The sequence below is a fragment of the Triturus cristatus genome, chromosome 6 (genome assembly GCF_964204655.1).
Source record: "Triturus cristatus chromosome 6, aTriCri1.1, whole genome shotgun sequence".
NCBI lineage: Eukaryota > Metazoa > Chordata > Amphibia > Caudata > Salamandridae > Triturus > Triturus cristatus.
The window spans coordinates 223,381,762-223,397,206 of NC_140589.1; the positions used below are offsets into that span (position 1 = coordinate 223,381,762).

At 44.2% G+C, this 15,445-nt stretch overlaps 1 protein-coding gene across 1 annotated transcript in view; it reads right to left on the reverse strand.

The window, feature by feature from the left end:
- TNFRSF21 (TNF receptor superfamily member 21) overlaps positions 1-15,445 on the reverse strand; it is a 183,092-nt gene that overhangs the window by 90,365 nt on the left and 77,282 nt on the right. The gene's annotated exons all lie outside the window — the stretch shown is intronic.

Below are 15,445 nucleotides of genomic sequence, written 5' to 3' on the forward strand. Positions count from 1 at the left end.
TGCAGTAAAACCAAACGTAAACTCACGTTTATTTTATCTCATATACAGGGTTCAAGGTGCATGAGGTAATACAGATTGAACAGTAAGATACGAGTTGTAAATTTCGAAAATGTTATATTTAGACACATATCAACAATTACATGATGTGCTAATTAAGAAAAAACAAGATGCTTACATGCAACTACACTTCTCCTGTGTTGCTATCTTTCATAGATTCATATGCTTTCTCAGGTGACCACATTCTGTGATCCTGGGCAGGCTACCATTTCCTCGTGCCTCTTATCAAAGATGTGACCATTAAAAAAAACTGATAAATACAGCATATCAATCCCATGTAAAATGCCTTCAGTTCATAAAGACGGGTGCTTTTTAGGTCTCACCTGAGCCAGCGCTTTAGCGCTGCTCTCGCGAGAGCTTTTGTAAAAGGGGGATTTGGAAGTGCAAACCAGTGCTTTCAGGCCGCCAACTACAGTGCATGTGCGCCGGGCGCACGCACCATTTGGCAGCCTGCGTGATCATTTCGCGGCCGCTTTGATGTTCTCAGTGAGCCGCGCGGCCACTGAGAACATCAGAGCGGCCGCAAAAGTGCACACCATTTGCCACCCCCTCCCTTATCCCACTTCCTGCTTGTTTTTACCAATAGGCGGCGCTCTTACACCCGCTGTAATTCATCTGCATGGTGCTGTCTGCCAATGTTCCCTGCGTCAGATTACACTTTTATGTAACACGGGACGGCGGAGCTCCCCTCCCGGTACGCGCATATATCTACTCACATTGCAAAATCGCCCACCACGCGTTGCAATTGTGTTTAACATGAGCTTAGTGCCTACAAAGGGAGCTTACAAGAGCATCGTGGTGAATTTTAGATATAGGTAGTTGATTAATCTGAGGGCGGACACACTGTCCTATTTTGACATTCAGGCTGTAGATGCTGCGTGGCTCCTGCCTGCTCTCGTATATTCCTCAATTACTCAGAGTCCAACCCTTTAGAGCGGCATAGAGCGAGGTATGATTAGATTTCATGTACATTAGGCCTATTCTCAACACCAGTTATTACAGTTGGTACGGAACATTAAAAACAGGATTACGGATGTCTCTCTCGACGGAGGGTGGCGGGCCGCATATCCTGTTTATGACCTGGGCTCATGCTGAAAAATTCACTCATCACTACGTCATCGCTCTTACCACAGGTGTTGTACAAAATAACATCTCTTCACACCGCATACATGCAGTGATTAAGGGAATGTGAGCTGCAGAGGGAGGAGCATTAGGCGGAGTGTGGGGGCAGCATACAGCTTTCCGGGCAGCGGGGTGGAAGCTGGTCCAGCATCACTGCGGTGTCCGCGGGTCTGCGGTTGTATAAGCGTATGTAAGTAGCAACACGACCTACAGTGATGTCATTGTCTTCAGAGACAGGGGTGCCCGCAGTATCAATGTCTGCTGTGACAGCGTTCATATGACAGCTTGTCCTGTAGAGACATCACTGCCTTAAGTGACATCCCTCTACATTTTGTTTAGTATCTGTAGTGACATAAGGGTATGTCGAGACTATTACTTACAGTTTTGGCACCGCTTTCTGCAGTACATTCAGTATGAACAGAGATGTACGTGTATGTAGTGTCATTACAGGCTATAGTGACGTCACTTTCGGTGTCATCGTCGCCTGCAGTGTCTGTAGCAGTATCATGAGCGTTTATAAGGACACTTTACCTGTAGTCATCACATTACGTCTTCAGTGACTTCCTAGTACGCAGCGATGATCCTGCCTGTAATGGCATCACTTCCTGTAGTAGCATAACTCTCTTCAGTGACGTCATCGCCAACAGTAATGTTATTACCTGTAGTGTGCTGTCACTGACGGCAATGGCACAGATGTCTCTCACAGGGTTAATATGTTCAGAGGCACCATTTTGTAGTGACATCATCGTCAACAATGGCATCACTGTCTGCCCTGACATCCATGATGACCATGAAATCACTGTATTGCACGAGGGCACCCGTTAGTTGTAACATGGCAGTGGTATCACAAGCTATAGTGACATCAGTGTGCATGGGGGTTAGGGGAGCAACATCACTCTTTGAAATATGATAGAAACAGCAGGTAATGGCAGTCCCTGCAGAAATGTTACCCTGAGATGAAAAGAGTTAAAACAAGCATTTGCAATACAATAGGTCTTGCATTTATGCGAGTTTGAGCTATTGACATTCCAACTAACAATGCCTTTTATATTTTAACCCCTTCGCTGCGGCGCAAATTCCGCCGCAGCGCTGGGGAGGTTTGGGGTGAGCGCGGCGCCGCCATGCTCTTGACGGAACCACGCCGTCATTAGTCACGGGCGAGCTGTGCTCATGACGGCGTGGTTCCGTCATGACTCCACCCACTTGCGCTGATCGCCCGCACAGGCGGGGCAACAGCGCCGCGTGGGCGGAGCGGCCGCCAAAAGCCGCAGCATGACGGAACCACTCCGTCATGAGCACACGGCGCCCATGGCTCATGACGGAGTGGTTCCGTCAGGAGCATGCATGAGGTTAAAAACATAAATAAAAGGCATTGTCATTTACAGTGCCATTAGCTTAAACTAGGGTAGCTGCGAGACCTATTGCATTGCAAATGCTTGTTATTGATGGTCGCATCAACAGTTCCAGAGTTTTGTCAAAAATTGAAAGACACCCATTCCAAGGCAATGTTTTAATATATAGAGTCCCATGTTTATGACACTCTACAAATGCAAATACAAAGGCGCCAAAATAGCGTTTTTACACATGCATTCACGAAAACAGTATCATGCAGTGATGGCATTCCGAGATATAAAAACATAGAGGCAAAAAAGTGCATTTAAATTGTTCATTTCATCCCCTTTTCTTCACTCCTCAATCTTTCCTAACCTTCTTCCTTTACCTCTCTCAATCCCTCCGTTCTCCTTCCCTCTCCCCTTTTCTTTTAACTTCCCTCCTCACATCGCCTTCTGCTCGTCCCTTCTCTGCTCTCTCCCCTCCTCTCTGTCTCCCCACTATACAATTTCAAAACAGTCAACCTCTCGTCTACCTCCCCACCCCCCAACAGCGCCTTTGCTCCCACTCAGGGTTGTATTGGTAAGGCAGGCACTCGGACAATGGGCTACGGGCAGGGACCGATTGGTACTGCGGGCACTCGGGCATTGGCCGAAGGGCCGGGGTATCAGTGCCCACTGTGGTCCGTTTTTCCCCCTTCCCAGTCCACAGAGAACACTGGACAGGGAGAGGAAAGCAGCCTCGCTGTGAGGCCGTTCAGCGATGATCAGCTGTGGCCTCTCCTTGACCGCCTGCCCTGCCAAGTAATCACGCTGATGGTGGGCTGGGGAGGGGTAATTGTGTGCAAGAATCGACCTCCCAGGGGGGGCCTGGTGTTGCACAGGCCATTAAGACATTTTCACCTTGGCCTCCCTGGGGCCCACGTAGCTCTGAAATAGTGTTTGCATTAACAGCTCGCCCACAGCCCTCCACATTCAGGGCACAGTGGGCGAGGAAGAATGGGTCTCGCTGTGGGGTCAGGTGATGACGGGCACTTGCACCATCTTCACCTTAGCCTCCCACCCACTCCCATGGATGGCCCAACAGCTGTGTTTTTTGCTTAATCCCCTCTCCTGCCAGGCCATTGCCCTGAAGCAGTGAAGGGCTGGGGAGGGTTGAGTAGTTTACAAATAGCTGGGGCCTTGCTGTTTTTCAGGTGCTCCTGCCCTGGAGGGCTGGGGAATATTTTTTTAGGAGAAAGGGGACTCGCTGTTTTTCAGTTGCTCAGCTTATAGGAGATTGTCACCTTGGTCCTGTGTCCTTCCCAAGAACAATATCCTCCCACTTACATTCCTTGTGTGTTTCATGAAAGGGCACGCAGCGCGAACGTGGGCCACGCCGCGCGAATGTGGGCCACTTTTTCGTCAGTGCCCGAGCCAAATTGTGATCCCGATCCGACCCTGGCTACGGGCCGGTATCGGAGTTAAAGTTTGGGGCCGCTTTTTTTGACCGGCTGTAGTAGTCGGTTTGGCTGTGTCTGTGCTGTTCAGATGCCACCAGCGGCCTAGTGGGGGGCCCGAGCGGCCTTTCCATAGGCTGATGGGCCTTTGTTATCTCCCTTTTACCAAGGGGTATCGTCCCAGTCTATCACTGGGCCAGCCAATTAATGTATGCAGACTGAGCAGGGGTCCTGAGCAGAAGTGGCCTCACTTAAATTCAGGTGTGGTTCAACATTGAGACTCAAACAGTCCCGGGAACATTTGCACATTGTTTTTATCTTGCTGAAGTTAAGAAATCATGCCTCTGTTAGAGAAACCCCCCTCCTTTTATAATACTTAAAACACTGAAGGAGTGTTTTGTGAAAAGGTGCAATCCTTAAATACGGGCCACTTTGTTTTTTAGGGTGCCCTGGCCTATTTTTGATCTCAATCCAACTCTGTTCCCACTCCTTATTCCTCAACATTGTCTCCTCACAATCTGCTCTCCTTCACTGCCCCCCTTTCCACTCACAGGACAAACAGAGCTGGAGATAAAAGGTGCAAGATCCGGGCCACCGAAATTATGCAGCAGGGAAGGACCAAATTATGCAGGATTGTCTAAATTAAGCTGCAAGAAAAGGCAAATTATGCGACATAATGTGGCACATTAAATGATAGTGATACACCATAATACGGCCTGAGAAAAGGTTTCACAGTAACAAGCAAGAAAATCGTGGCCAGTCAACATCTGCATAGGGCAAGGGCCGACTTTAGGGCGGTGCGACTGGTGTGGCCACACTGGCACTGACCTGGAAAGGGGTTGGGGCACTGACCTCAGGAGGGATGCTTTGTTTAGAAATAACGTATGATTTAAAGGCACCTGCTGCAGAGTTCCTACTGGTTCCAACTTTCAGGCAGCAATAAAAATGTCAAGATAACTTGTGAGTAATGTTCCTGCTAGAGAGAGAGAGAGAGAGACTGAAGTTTTGTCTGGTGGCAGTTTTGAACTGCCATAAAAGTAGCACAGATGGTTCATATGCCTGCTGCAAAAAACAGATCTATATTTTATGTGGATAGCTGAAGGGATTAGTAAAGCCAGCCTTTACCAGTGCTTGCAGAAATGTATGTGACATAGGGGATATCTAGAGATGAGAGACACTTTTGCTGAATGGTAGTCAGGAAACCCAAAGAGGAGGTCATGAGGGTGGTGGGGTGGCACCAAAAAAGACTGTTGCACCAGGCGACACTAACGCTAAAGCCGACCCAGCAAAGAGCATTTCACTGGACGCCCGGTGATGCTGTGATTTTAGGAACTTTTGATCTGGTTTAAGTGGAAACAATTTTTTGTTAAAATCTGTAGATTATGCAGCAGATGTTGGATTGTGTGGCAAATGAGGCAAATCCATAATTATACGAAAAAAGCCACGCCTGCAGAATCGCACAATTCCGGTGGGCCTGCATATGATTAATATGGGAAGCAGGAACTCCAGGACAATAAACAGGAAGACTTTGGACACAGTAACAGTGGGGCACAAACATTGGAAGCAGCAAGAAGAACACAAGCATGGAAAAACATAGAAATGGGAGCATAGAAACGAGAGCTGGCGACGAGACATGGAAGCTCTATCGTCTCACTGTATCTACCTCTGAAAAATGACATCTTGCATTTGCCCTGCACAGAGTCAAACTTATGCCCTGTGTATTGTATGCAGGTCTTAGCAGCATGTGAATAACACACTGAGCTGCCTTACTCGGAAGGAAGTGTACACCATATAAAAAAAAAAAGGAACTAGGTGCTGTGTGTGTGCACCAGTATCTACTGTGTCTGAATATTTGTGCTGAAATGGGGCGCTTCTCATTTTTTAGGTCTGGCCTTTGAGAAAGCTTTACCTGTCTCGCCAGACTACTGTTCCGCCACCGCCACCCCCGCTTCCTTTCCATTTGTCTGTTAAATTGTCCTCCACGTTTTTTGCTTCCACTCACCAAAGCATACGGTAAATAGACATAATATCGAAAAAAAAATATCGAGTGGACAGAATATCGAGTTTTAAATATAGAATGGACAGAATATCGAATTGCCAAAATATAGTGGTGAAGAATATCGAAAAACAGGTAAGAAATATCGATTGCAATAATATAGAAGTAAGTAATATCGACAGTCATAATATAGTTGTTAAAAATATCGAATTTTTTATAGTGTTTTAAGTGTTAGTATATGTGTTAAAAGTATGTATTAATATTGTAATGTATGTTAGAATATTTTTAAAGTAATGAATTTTATGTTATTTTATTTTTGTGTAATTTAATTCTGTAGCGGGTTGTGGGTTTATAGGGGAGTAGGGTGGGAAGTAATTTAATTATAATACATTAAATAATAATTTATTGGAATTATTAATAATTTTTAATTTAATTGTGCGTTTTACTTCTGTAGCGGGTTGTGGGTTTATAGGGGAATAGGGTGGGAAGTAATTTAATTGTTATTAGTTAATTATTAATTGGTATTGAAAATTAATTGGTTGATTAATTATTAATTGGTAAATAATTAGTATTAATTGGTAATTAATTTGTATTAATTGTTTAATTGATAATTATGTTAAATGTATTTATTTAATATTTGTAGTGGGTAGTGTGTTTATAGGGGAATATGGTGGGAAGTAATATAATTGTAAATAATTAATTATTTAATTGATGTGTGTATATTGTTAATAAATATATCTTTAATTTAATTTAGTGTTTTACTTCTGTAGCGGGTTGTGGGTTTATAGGGGAATAGGGTGGGAAGTAATTTAATTGTTATTAGTTAATTATTAATTGGTATTGAAAATTAATTGGTTGTTGATTAATTATGAATTGGTAAATAATTTGTATTAATTGGTAATTAATTTGTATTAATTGTTTAATTGATAATTATGTTAATTGTATTCATTTAATATTTGTAGCGGGTAGTGTGTTTATAGGGGAATATGGTGGGAAGTAATATAATTGTAAAAAATTAATTATTTAAATAATTTGTGTATATCGTTAATCAATATATTATTAATTAATGATTAATTGGTATTATTAGCATTTATTAATGTTTGTTATTGAAAAACAATTGGTTGTTAATTATTAATAGGTAATTAATTAAACAAAAATATATTGGTATTTATAAATAATCAATTATTAAATCTTGTGTGATTGGTAATTAATTGTAATACTTGTTTTGGTATTAATAATTAATTAATTGTTAACAAAATATTAATTTATTATTTTCCCTACTTTTGCACTTACTTGAGTGGGAATAGTAATTTTTACCCTACTGCTTTGCAACGCTTTCCCTACTGTTGCACTCTCTGAAGTGGGAATAGTAATGTGTATCCCTACGCTATCCAATGCTTTCCCTACTGTTGCACTCTCTGGAGTGGGAATAGTAATTTTCACCCCTACGCTATCCAACGCTTTCCCTACTGTTGCACTCGCTGGAGTGGGAATAGTAAATTTTACCCTCCCGCTATCCAACGCTTTCCCTACTGTTGCACTCTCTGGAGTGGGAATAGTAATTTTTATCCCTACGCTATCCAACGCTTTCCCTACTGTTGCACTCGCTGGATTGGGAATAGTAATTTTTACCCCTACGCTATCCAATGCTTTCCCTACTGTTGCACTCACTGGAGTGGGAATAGTCATTTTTACCCCTATGCTATCCAACGCTTTCCCTACTGTTGCACTCACTGGAGTGGGAATAGTAAATTTTACCCTCCCGCTATCCAACGCTTTCCCTACTGTTGCACTCTCTGGAGTGGGAATAGTAATTTTTATCCCTACGCTATCCAACGCTTTCCCTACTGTTGCACTCTCTGGAGTGGGAATAGTAATTTTTACCCCTACGCTATCCAACGCTTTCCCTACTGTTGCACTCACTGGAGTGGGAATAGTAATGTTTTCCCTCCCGCTATCCAACGCTTTCCGTACTGTTGTATTCTCTGGAGTGGGAATAGTAACTTTTACCCTCCCGCTATCCAACGCTTTCCCTACTGTTACATTCTCTGGAGTGGGAATAGTCATTTTTACCCTACCGCTATCCAACGCTTTCCCTACTGTTGCACTCACTGGAGTAGGAATAGTAAATTTGACACTCCCGCTATCCAACGCTTTCCCTACTGTTGCACTCTCTGGAGTGGGAATAGTAATTTTTATCCCTACGCTATCCAATGCTTTCCCTACTGTTGCACTCTCTGGAGTGGGAATAGTAATTTTTATCCCTACGCTATCCAATGCTTTCCCTACTGTTGCACTCTCTGGAGTGGGAATAGTAATTTTTACCCCTACGCTATCCAACGCTTTCCCTACTGTTGCACTCACTGGAGTAGGAATAGTAAATTTTATCCTCCCGCTATCCAATGCTTTCCCTACTGTTGCACTCTCTGGAGTGGGAATAGTAATTTTTACCCCTACGCTATCCAACGCTTTCCCTACTGTTGCACTCTTTGGAGTGGGAATAGTAATTTTTACTCTCCCGCTATCCAACGCTTTCTCTACTGTTGCATTCTCTAGAGTGGGAATAGTAATTTTTACCCTCCCGCTATCCAACGCTTTCCCTACTATTGCACTTACTGGAGTGGTAATAGTAAATTTTACCCGCCCGCTATCCTACGCAGAAAATATTGAATATTTTTAATAAATATTACGTTAATATATATGTATTAATTTTTTTTTTACTTACATTATTTATTTATTAATTTTAATGTTATTTAAGTATTTTTAAGTATGTGTCAGTTAATTATATGTATTATTTCATTAATTTTACATTACTTTTAAAACATTTAAAAAATTCGATATTTTGACTAACTATATTATTTACAACGATATTTTGGATTCTATATTTTTGTACTTTCCTGTTTGGAGATAGGGAGTCGATATTTTGGTATTCTATATTTTGGCATCGATATTTTTGTAAGTCTATATTTTTGTAGTCGATATTATGTCAGTGATCCAAGCATACAGTGTGGAGCCATCAGTGAACCAAGAGGCTCATTTCACTCTGAGTGAGCGCACAAAGCCTGCCAACATTCCCTAAGAACAGTTCCTTTCTCTTCAGTAACAACTCTGCTTCAAAGTGTATTTTAGTGTTTCTTATTTCATTTATGGTTTAATAATAACTTTAAATATCAGTTATTTATTGTGCTTACACTTAAGGTGGCCAGTTTGATGGTAATGGATTTTCCATCTTCCTTTTAAATCTGTTCTTATAAAGTGTTTAAGTGACATTGTAACATCGTAGCTCCCTGCAGCCCGCGTGCTTGGTTAGGAGAGAATGTATTGCTGTCTCCTCACAAGTTATTAGTAATAGAAAAATGCATGGCCCAACTGAAATGATTATTTAAAAAACATCAATAGTAACACAGCCACGATAGTGAATCTTCTTTAAATGGTTTTGTTGCAAGCATTTGGCTGCCACGTTGAAGTGGCTGCATGTTTTTATATTTATTTATATTTATTTTCAGGCTATAGGTTTGCAATAAAAAAGGGATTAAAAACGTAACCATCTCACCAGCATGCCCAGTCCATATCTACTGGTTTTGCCAATGTTTGCTTTATATAGGTGGTGCTTAAAAGAAAAGGCATGATATTGCCTAAGATAGTGGTAAGAGGTTTACGGACACGTTGTTCCTGGTCCAAGTTTCTAGCTTCCCATGTGCTTAGCGTTAGCTTCGCCGGAAAGAGTGAAATTGTGGGCCGGAAGCAATGGTAGGTTAATGTCACCAGAAGGGCTGGAAATGCAGGGAGTCCGGCTGAATCCAGTAGTTATTGATGAATCACAACCCAGATCAAGGCCAGCTTTCGTAAAATGTCATGGCTGCGCACCGACGCAATTTGCCAACACCAGGAGGAGCCTACACTTTGCGTTCAGAACAATAACCTGCGGGGAGTGACATAACACACTTATTTCCAGTTCCAGCAGGGTCCAACATAAATGCCTCACTTACATGGCCATCAGCAATCCTTTTGTTCAGGTCTCATACTGGCTGGCAGCTAGCAGAACAGAACACCCAGACACCAGTTATAAAAAACAAAGACACAGCATGTCACTTAACAATTGCTTCAGAGAAAAACTATGGTTTGGAAGCAGGATTTTGAGTTTTGCTAGCACTGTTTCTAAGGGAGATTTGTACACTGCAAGGTCAGATGCATTAGTCTATATGAGAAATGACGTAATTACCAATTTTTAACACTAACTAATGAGCCTTTATCACTCCTCTAGAGGAAGCCTTTTTTTGCAACATTTGAACAACATGGCTTGAGAAAAGAACTGCAAGGTTCCACCCTTAAGCTTTGCAGTTTCATGCAGCTCCTCGATGCCGGTGTATAACTTGCTGAACTGTATTTCAAGAATAGTAACTAGTAAACTGCATGTAACACAAATATCTCTGAAAGAAAAGCAGTACCTCAATGAGCCGTCCGCATAAAATACAAATCTGTCGCTGATAACATGTTACCAGTTGTGCTCTGCAGCAGGCACATTAACCCTCTATGCTATTTCATGAGTAAAACCTGTGACTAGACTGCTCACGTGTGTCCAGCAAGTGCGTTAACCACCAAAGTTATCTCACAGTTACTATACCCTGGAAAATGCTGTGCATGCAGCGACACCTGTAGCAGGTGCCTGAACCCCATACGATTTTTTTTAATGCAGCGTATTTGAAGCCAGTTCATTAAACCAGAACAGATTTACTATCACATCTGGCCTTTTTGCCAATTTATTAGGGGCAGAATTTTTGAAAAATAAATGTAAAGGTTGGACTCTGCCCTTTGTGACTCCACCCCCTTTCTGCTGCCACATCTTGAGCCACAATTCATAGGAACGCAGTTATTTTTTTTCCATTTCTTGCTTTGGTCACCAGTCGGAGTCATTGTCCTCCGGAGGGGGTGAGGTGACAGAGTCTAGGGAGAAGAGCTACTATTGCATAAAAGTAAAAGCAACATGCAGGCCACAGAGCTCTCTCTTTTCCCGGGCCCAGGCATGAATAGCTCATCCAGCTCGGGTGTTTTTTTTTGTTTGTTTGCTTTGCATTCTGGGATTTGCAGCCCTGATTTTACAACACGACTACACTTCCCAGCATGCTGCCATTTTACAGCCAGGTGAATGCAGGAACACCTTGAAGGCTTACAGACCGAAAATTGTGCTGCCCCTTTAAAGATAAAAACGTATTCACATAATAGCTTTAGCTTTTTTGCCTACTGGGACTCTAGTGGTCTTTAAGTGATTACACTGCTGCGATATATTTGTAATAACTAGGTTTAGGAGCAGGTCTTTCGTGCAGACTGTGAACCCCGGACAATAAATGCAATAGTGTGTACTATATTTTTATTGGAATTGTCACTGCTATACATGGAAATACAGAAGTGCAGGTACTCACTCGTTAGAGTGCCTGTTTGCTTTTGAAAAGTGCCGGGACTCTCGCATTAAATCTACTGCAGCAGTGCTGAGAAGTGCAGGTACGCTCACTGTCAAACGAAAAAACATGCAGGTACTCAGCACCTGCCCAATTAAAGCAGTGGAGACTGTAGTCCTAAATTCCTACATTTGTGCTCGAGTTTCAAGCAAATAAAATCATGACGTGTGGACTGGGAAGATGTAATTGGACCAGAGCCCAGTTGCACCCACCGTGACCGCAGGGCATGAAGTCATCACGCTGCTTTGTTCCTGGGGATGGGAGGGGCGGTGGGTGGTGCAGAGGCGCGGGCACGAAGGCGGAGGGCGAGCGGCGCAATCGAGCAGTTTGCCTCGGGCTCGACACTGACTAGAATCCGCCCTGAAGGGACAGACACACAACTGTGCACTGCGCGTAACGTGCATCATGCCAAAGCCACCCGGGTCATGCACAAAAGCACCACAAAGCATCTCGCCATGGGCACAGGCGTTTGGGTGAACAACTGTTTTTGCTTCTAATGCAATTTATTACCTTAGAGAATCTTTTCGCAGAATAAATCTTTTTATACACGCAACACTCTAAACAAAAAAAAACAACATATGCAAGTTAAGAGTGCTTTGAATGGGCCGGTACTGAGTACCGGCCTTTTTTTTCTTTCGAGAGTGGGCGTACCTGCACTTCTAATTAATTGGAGAGACCCGGCACTTCTCATAAACAAGCAGATGCACTTCTATTTCCCTCATTTCAAGCACTGCACACCGATCTCTACTCGTGCACGCGCTTTCCTTGAACACGCACACATTTCCTCGAGCTGGGCTGTTCGCAATACTGTAAACCGATGCCCGCGCGCGCACAGTGCACCGGTGCGCTTCTACAATAATTTCTGTAGACAAGAAATGCAAAGCCAAGTGTATTTTAAATTGTGTGTGTCGAGGATAATTTGATTGTAGCAATGGTTACGTCACATTTATTCTAGGTGAAAGAACAGGAAAGCGCCGATTCAACATCAGTGTAACAGTTCCATATATGGCGACGAGTCTGTGCCGCAGCAAACGTGCGAGTTGGGAGTCCAAACCCGTTTCTTAATTAAATCTCCCTAAACCTTATGTAAACTGAACACAAGAGTTAATGCTGCGTGTACCTTTAACTTCAACCCAGTATCCGTGTATGGAACCCAAGCTAAACAAACACAGCACAGGCACCCTATCCCGGATAACTTACAAATCCAATTGAAACCAGTTTGCGCTGGTATCTGGCCTAGTTCCGGGAACGGTGAGCACGAACCGCTGACTGCCACGTTTTTTCCCCCCCCTGCGACCCGCAGTGTGAGACAGGCAGCACACGTCATCTCCACGTGGATGAAGGATGGAGCCTCTCTAATGCGGACCTTGCTGATTCTACCCACCCCTCCCCCTCCTCCTTTCCTGGTTAATAGAAAGCATAGTGCCAATATCGGCAACTGTAGTCACTTATCATGCAGCACAATACATCAATAAACCACACGACACCTTGTTAGTGGAGAAAATTGCTGCAGGTTTATTTGCATAACAAATATGCCAACATGGTGGGTTATCTTACGGGCGATCCCAGGGCAGGCCAACCCTTATGCCACCTGCCCGTCTGATGAGCCAAATTACACCGTGGCCGTCGCCAATCGGTGTTTACCAATTCTTGGGAGGGGCCACCCCTCCCATCAGTGGATCACCAGTCCACTCCCTTACTCACGCCCCCCCAAAAGGTGCCAAGAGGCTGCCCAGTGGGCGGGGGACAGTATTTGTACCCCTGCCCCCCCTCCCACTACCGGAAGTGGCCGGCCGGACGTCCCCCTGGACCCACGCCCAGGGAAACTAGGAGGCCGACTCCAGTGCCTTCCTGTGGCACTAAGGCGGCCGCCCTGTTGAGGGGTCACTGCGTGGCCCCCTGGGCAGCCTTGACATTTTACACTAAACGAATCACACAGCACCAGTAGCAAGCAACCAGTGTCCACACTTGGTGCATAATAATAAAATGATAACCTGTATAATTATATACACATGCAGTACCATTTTTTATCATTTTGAGGCACTGTAAATGCCAAATGTTTTTACTACCCCTGGAATCATGATCTTCGGGGCTAGCACTTCACAGTGGGACTCATCAGATTCTCAAAACAAATAAACCGGGACAGGTCATAGACACAGAAGTAGGACTGACCGAAGCACCCAGGGCTTTAAGTTGGATGAAAAAACAGGGTGGAGGAGGGTCTCTCAAGGGGCGTGGTCGATGTAATTACGGATGTGGCTTAAAACACATAAGCTAAAAAAATCTGTGCTTAGCATAGTGTCCCGCCCGAAAAATGTGCTGCTTCTGTCATTGTATGCAGATATATACTACAACAAGTAACATTACTCCTACAACAAGCCAGGACTATTGGCTTTGTCAATTGTTGTTGGCTGTATTAGCTAAATAAGCAACAACTTTGGCTTGGTTGTACAGAACATTGAAAATGCTTCAGTTCTGGAATGAAGAGACTGTGAAAGAGCTGTAGCGAGTCTCTTTGAAGGCAGTGAAGGGTGGCACTGCTGCAGCAGTAAGAGGATTTTTTTCACCGTGAGGGCAAAAATGGAGAGCCCGATAGAGACCCATCTCAGCACCTGTGAGAAGTAAAGCAGGAGCGCCGAGACACTATTTAAAAAACGGGACATTTATCTGTTTAACCCGGGCACTGCGCAAAAACCGGGACATTTCTTTAATTTTGAGAAAAGTGTCGGGACACTGCTCCAAAAACAGGGACCGTCTGGGGAAAACTGGGATGTCTGGTCACCCTATACCTGGTGGCCAACAGAGCTAGGACCGACACCCCACCCCCACACCAAGAACCATGAGATTGTCAACAACAGCAAACTGGACATAATGCCAAAGCCAACGCAAGCCACCTCATGCTTCCATACCCTCAAGATGCTGCATAAGGCATCAAATGGATCCCAATCAGCACCTGGAAAACCGTAACGCACACCCTTACTACGGAAGCACCCTTTATGCAAGATCAGCAAAAAACTCACCATATGGCTGCAGACCAACCAAAGCTCAGTGGCCAGTATCACTCATAACCTCCTCCGCCACACAACACCTGAAGGAGCATTACTGGCTGCCCATAGACAAACAAGCACATTTCAAACTCCTCACCCACAGTTTCGAGGCACTATATAACATTGGCCCAGCATACCTCAACATTTGCATTTACTTTCACAAACATTCCAGACGCCTCCGCTCATCCGTACTGCTACTGGTACAAATCCCACGCATACGGAAAACCAGATCTGGCAGTCAAGTCTTCTCCTTCTCTCCTGCTAAAGTTTATAACAACCTGGCCTGACACAAAAGAGCCCCCTCATCACTTCTTGACCTCCACAAGCTGAAGACCTGGATTATTGAGTAGTCCCAATAGCACCTAGGTTTGGGTAGAGTCACACCTGCTCAGCATCAGGATACACTCCTGTGTGAATGTGTGCTCTACAAATCTGCATAATATAACAAAGAACTTCCTCCTGTCCTCTTGGCTCATTTCAGTGTGCGCCCTAACTCCCTCTACCACCACTACACAGCGGTGCAAAACATTTCCTCCTTTGGTGACCCCTGTTGGTGACTGCCATCTTCCCCACTCCGGGCCACTGTTCCCTCAGATATAACCCACTCTCCCCAATAGGTAGTACCACTGAACCTGCCACTAGATTGGCCGCCTGATAACCAATCCAGAAAACAACCCCAGGCAGTCTACTCCAATGACAGGGGCTCCGTCCTGGGTGTCCCCTGCTTTGGTCTAAGACTTCTAAATGAGCCGGTCTCCATATCTTCTCCTCCACCCCTTTTCCCTGCCCCCTCAATTCTTCCCATCAGAGAAATGTTTTATTTGTGGAGCACCCCCGTTATGTTCCCATATGAACTCAAGCAGGTTCCTGTCCTACCATACTCCTCCCGCAGTAGGCCATCCTACCCCCAGTGGCACCCCAATAATATCTGTCCCCCTGTGACACCAGAGTTATCTGCTACGCTCTTGGTTCCAACTGCACAGAATTCTGGTTTTGC